Genomic DNA, 6,251 nt, shown 5'->3' with positions numbered 1-6,251 from the left:
GGTGAAAAGAGAGCATCATCTAGTGAGCTCAGAGATATAAACAAAAATAAAACAGTTCATAAGGCTTCATTGGCAGATCACTGGTAATTACTAGTGATTTGCCAATGAAGCCTCATGAACCATTTGCTTTATTTTCTGAGCCCACTAGATGGCACCCTTGGTTCATTGAAAAAGGCTTTAGCAATGGTAAGCAATTGTGTTTTCAGCCCTTTGTTGATCAGAGAGCCCCATCTAGTGGAGTCAGAAAATAAAGAAAATGGTTCATGAGGCTTCATTGGCACATCACTAGTAACTACTGTCAAAATTGTGTACAGGTGCAAAAAAACTTTGCAGTGTTCTCAAAAATGTATAAGAAACTTAAAAAATTTAGATTAAGGCCTACACCCATGCCGATATTTTACATTTTAAGAAACTATTGCAGTGGATGGGTCCCTGGAAAGTCTGTTTCCATCCCAGGAGAGTTTATTTGCTCAGTGGAGGCACAGAGAGCAACAGCCCAGCAGAGAGGGGTCACAGGCGGGTGCAATGTGGAGTCGGGTGTGGGGATGTTGCTGCCTGGTCTCCGATATCACCATGTTGTCTTTGGTGGTTCATAGTCTGCAGTCACATGGAACAGTAACTCCCATGTCATGTTAAATACATTTACTGTTTCTGTCAATAGAGTCTGGTTACTTTGTAAAGAACATAGGTAACAGCTTCAGTTCTGGAACAGGGCTGTCTGACAGCAAGGTAAAGTGGTGAAAATTTTAATTCTCTCTGTGCTTTTTCTTTCTTTTTCTTTTTTAAGCTGTCCACAGCAGTACATAGCTACTTAGCTTCTGTGTTGGTACTCCTGCCCACCAGGAGCAATAACCGCTATCTACTGTAGGTAATACACTGACTATAAGTTTAAAAAAAAAAAACATACAATATGGCCAGATGCAATTCTGACTTATTTCCCCACTGTCAAAATCTCCTGTTCTATTTTCACTACCCATTTACACTTAAACCATTAACAGTTACAGTTTTTATTCAGAAACAGTTAAGAACTACTTTTAATATTTGAAGGTTTGGTGGAAATGCAAATCATGCTTTATATCTTGATTAATTTACATAAATGATTAAATTATTATGTTAGTCTACGTCCTTTGAGTGGCCAAACTTAGAAATTAACATGTTGGAAGTGAAAATTGCATCGTGGCACAATTTAGCAGAGAAAGTGAAGCAGATTACATCATAATTAACAACGCCTTTACTTCTGGTATGAATGTGAATACAGATATTTTTGTGCAGGAAACACATACAGATTAGTGTTGTTTTCCCTCCTTTGTTTTATTTGCATAGTGTTTAAAAGCCTGAAGAGATAAGACAGTTGAGTAATGCATGAGAGAAGCACAAAGATTTGAGAAAATTGAAAGTCAAACACATGTTAGTGAGAAAATGCAAGTTAGATATATGCAGTAACAGATCAGTATAGTTTATCTTAGTGGGGGTTATCCCCAAGTTCCCTCAGCTCTATGTTCCCTCAGCCTTATGTTCCTTCCGCCCGTTTCCTCAGCTCTGTTTCCTTAGCCTACGTTTCCTTGGGCCTATGTTCCCTCAGACCTATGTTCCCTCAGCTCTATGTTCCCTCAACCCTATGTTCCCTCAGCTCTATGTTCCCTCAGCCCTATGTTTCCTTGGACCTATGTTCCCTCAACCCTATGTCCCCTCAGCCCTATGTTCCCTCATCTCTATGTTCCCTAAGCCCTATGTTCCCTCAGCTCTATGTTCCCTAAGCCCTATGTTCCCTCAGCTCCATGTTCCCTCAGCTCTATGTTCCCTCAGTCCTATGTTCCCTCAGCCCTATGTTTCCTCAGTCCTATGTTCCCTCAACTCTATGTTCCCTCAGCCCTATTTTAGAAACATAGGCCCTACGTTACCTTGGGCCTATGTTTCATCAGCCCTATGTTCCCTTGGGCCTACGTTCCCTCAGTCCTATGTTCCCTCAACTCTATGTTCCCTCAGCCCTATTTTCCCTTGGGCCTATGTTTCCTTGGGCCAATGTTCCCTCAGCCCTGTTCCCTCAGCCCTATGTTTCCTTGGGTTAATGTTTCCTTGGGCCAATGTTCCCTCAGCCCTACGTTCCCTCAGCCCTATGTTCCCTCAACTATATGTTCCCTTAACTATATGTTCCCTCAGCCCTATGTTCCCTCAACTATATGTTCCCTTGGGCCTATGTTTCCCACAGCACATAACCTACTGTTAGGATTAACCCTAAACATAGGATTGAGGGAACATAGACACACTCATACTGCGCCTATGAACACACATGTAGCCAGTAACTGAGCATCCATAATATTTACTTTTGCAGAGAAAAACATAAAAGTCACAGTGATTTATAACAATGGACTATATGAACATTAAACTCCCTTCCACGGAGATTTGACTTGGGAAGGATTTAACAAATCTATGTTCTGACACAAACGATATTATCTCATCTTTGCATCAGTATTAGTACAATCTGTAATCCTTTTTCCCTGTCTATCATCCTTCTCTCGGCTTGATCTGTTTGAATTTTCCTCCCACTGTTCGCTTTGACTCTGTGGCTTATTCAAAAACTCACTGCCAATTATAAGAGATAGCGTAGGAAAAGAACACGGGAGTTATTTGCTTTGCACAAAATGAGCAGAGAAAATTCTCACTGATATGTGAGGGGCTTGGGATTGATGGGGAGGGCAATTATGGCAAGGCAGGTGGTGGAACAGCATTAGTCAGGGTTTAAGTACAGTAAACATTGTGGCTTGACATATAATTACAATGGACGAGACAGGGATGGTTGGAGGAGGTGTTTGAGGTGGCGGTGAGAGATGGGGAAAGGTCATTAAGGGATGGAAGCAGGAGGAATTGAGTCAATAATAAAGAAGGGAGATTCATGAAGAAATATTAAAAGAGAAAATTGGAGTGGGAGGGAGGGAGGGGAAGGGATTAGAGATGGAGGACATGCAGTAAAGATATATATAAAAAGAGATTAAGACCCTGCATTGGCTTCTGTGTAGTTTTTTCTTTATATTAGAAGTCAGTTCGGCAAATTCAAGAGAGATGACATTTTTATTTTAGGCAATTTGGTGTACTTTGAGATGAAAACAGAAGGGTAGGTTGCAAAAGGTCAAAAGAACATGGCAGTAGCACCCACCAGCTCAGTATTGAGCTGCCTGAGAGCATTTCAGTTCAACTGTTTTAAGTTCAAGTGTCTTCTGTCTTTTGTCTTGAAGCAGGATTTCAGCCACTTGTTGCTGTCGAAGCACATGTCTTTTACTTGTTACTTTTTCATCCTCCAGCACTTCCCTCTCTGCTCCAGTGAAATTACTTTTAGTTTCTCTCCAGTGGCACATGCTCGATACAGACAAAGGAAGAAGTCAAGGTAATGGGAGCCAGAATGTGTTGATCTGGAGAGCAACTTTTACACGAGCAGGAGAATACCCTGAAAGGCAACACGTTTAAAGGTCACACATCAAGTTTTACAGAGTTATTCAGAATTCACAGACATTATAAATGCTGCTTGAAAGGCCCACCTGAGCTCATTCAGACTATTTAGTAGTTTTCTGCAGGGGATGGTGACTACCTTACATTTACATGCTTATCCTGCTGCCCCCGCGACCCGGCCCCGGGTATGCGGACAAGAATGGATGGATGGATGGATGGATGGATGGATGGATGGATGCTCCTATGCACGTAGGTGTTTCCATCAGGACATGATCATTATGTTAGTGCTGAAAAACAAGTATATTATAATTTGTAAGGGTGTCAGGATTCTTAAAATCACGGTTACAATTAGGCTTTTAATTTTAATGTCACAATTCAATCCAATTTTTGATTTGAATGTTTTATTTCAGCACTGGATATTATTCCATGATCAAGAGATCATTGGTTTTAGGCCCTGACAACTGTCATTTATAGTTTGATATACTTTAAAAATATAGGCTAATATAATCGCCATCTGTTTAGGAAATGTGCACTTAGGCCACATTGCAAAATTAATTTTTTTTTAATTTAAATAATTTAAAATGTAATTACAATTACAAACTTTTTGAGTCAATTAGTAACAAATTCTTAAACAACCAAAAATATCTAGATGGCAGAAGGATACTTAACAACAACAGCCTGAGTGTTCACAAGGGTCACCTGAATGCACCATGAAGTCCCTGTGGTTGTTGTTTATATATGGTAAACTCATGGAGAAGGCAAAATTGTTCAACACTCCTGTCTTCAGGGAAGCAGGAGGCTTCTCAAGTTTTGTTTCTGTCGGCTACCAGTAAGCTGTGCTGTGTCGTCTTTCAAGTGTTTTTCGTTTCTTTGGAAAATTGAATGTTGAAAACCAGGACATTTGTATGTTTTACACTTTTGTATGGACTCGGGACACTCATTTTAAAAACGGGTAATTTGGCCCAAGTCTCATTTAAATAATTTTAAGGTAATGTTCTCTTATTTGGCTTTGCTTTTTGAGTTTTTTTAAAAACTCTGCTTGATTCTGGTCTGCTTTCCTGTGACCCATACCCTTACTTCAATGACTTTTTGATTCTCCCAGCCTTTGCCTCTTCTGTCTGTTTATACCACCGCCACAGGTAACTTTTCAGCAAGTCCTTATTTCCTTATATTTATGGCTGTGTTGTGACTCAGCTGACTCTTCAGCAGCAGAAAATTTCAGAAGGAACTAGGACAGAACACACCTGTGTCACAGTGACCTAATTTTAGACACAAATTTGCATCATCGGAGGATTCACTTCTACTAAGAAAAGGACTGAATTGACTGGCATCTGTACATCTAGTACGAGTATCTGGCTTTTTCCTTGCTCTGTGTTTTTTTTTTTTCTTCTCAAAGCCATTATTCTGTAATGAACCTCCATGATGATCCTGGCTGTGGTTGCTAGGACACTGTGATGCAAGTGCAAGGCCTCCATAGTGGGCTTCTCAATAAATAACTTGGTGGAGTGGGTGTCTGCAGCCAGCCGTCCACTGTGCTGTGTCATGTCTTTGCCTTGGCTGGTTGGAGAGAGTCAACTGTCACATCAACACGGTGCCCACTCATCCAGAGAAAACAACTGTCATGTCCTTTCAAATAGAGGAAGGGGGTACACACTGTATAGGTGTGTGTGTGTCCAGTAGTGGATGGATGTGATTGAGACACTCTGGTGTCAGAAGAACTGCTGGACTGTATGATTATGCCTTCAATCTGCTGTCCAGCTGCACTTCTGATAACAGATGTGGTGCTGCCTTTGTCACTGTGTGTTCATCTCTGTCTTCATCTGCCTTACTGATTCATGAAGCGCAGTGTGACTGCATCTATTTGTCTTCTCAGTAGTCCGTCTTGTGGCTTTATCTTTCCTGGAATATTTTATTTTCCTTGACAAAAAATACAAAGCTGCTAGATGCAAGTTTTCTCACCCAACTCTCAAAAAAAGGATTTATTGTACAATTCATTTCAGCAAACACAGTCATGAACAAAAATAATTGAATAAATAACTAGTGAATTAGTTGAATTTATTTATTTATTCTGAGTTTGTAAACTGTCTTCCAGTTTTCTCTTCCATGTAGGAAAACATGTTGATACGACGAATTTTGGACAAATAATGAAGCAGACAACAACTAAAACATCTCTCTGTCTGTGCATTTATATATTTTTTTTATTTTTTATTGTGACTTTTAATCTAAGTCCTTTGCTATAAGTTTAAAGGTCCATTCTGACCTCCTGAGTGTGTAACAGTCAGCTTCAAGCCAGAGACTCCTTGGAAAGTAACAACTTGATACTTTGGGATTTGTCAGAAAAGACACAAAATTACCCAAAAAAGAATCAAATTGACCACAAAATTACACAAATTGACCAAAAAAGACACAAAATGACAAAAAAAAGACACGAATTTACCACAAAATGACCAAAAAAAAGACACAAAATGACTAACAAATGGAAACAAATTGACCTAAAAAGACACAAATTGACCAGAAACAACAAAAAATGACAAAAAAAGACACAAAATGACCAAAAAAAGACACAAAATGACTAAAAAAGACTGATTGACAGCTCACACTGTGTTCTGATTAGGTCTTGTGTGTGTTTTGGGCGGGAACTTGGTACCATTGGCTCACTACTGTGCAGACTCTGGCTCCAAATGATGTCACCAGTGCAATATGACAGCTTCCGTATCGGGGGAATTTTGGCTTCATTTTTTGCACAGTGGGGAGAAACTCTTTACAGTCTATGGTTCCATTATTTAGAACAAAAGCAAAAAAAAACA

Source organism: Centropristis striata, chromosome 12 (genome assembly GCF_030273125.1).
Source record: "Centropristis striata isolate RG_2023a ecotype Rhode Island chromosome 12, C.striata_1.0, whole genome shotgun sequence".
NCBI lineage: Eukaryota > Metazoa > Chordata > Actinopteri > Perciformes > Serranidae > Centropristis > Centropristis striata.
The sequence above is the reverse complement of the archived record's forward strand: the minus strand, read 5'-3'. Positions refer to the sequence as shown.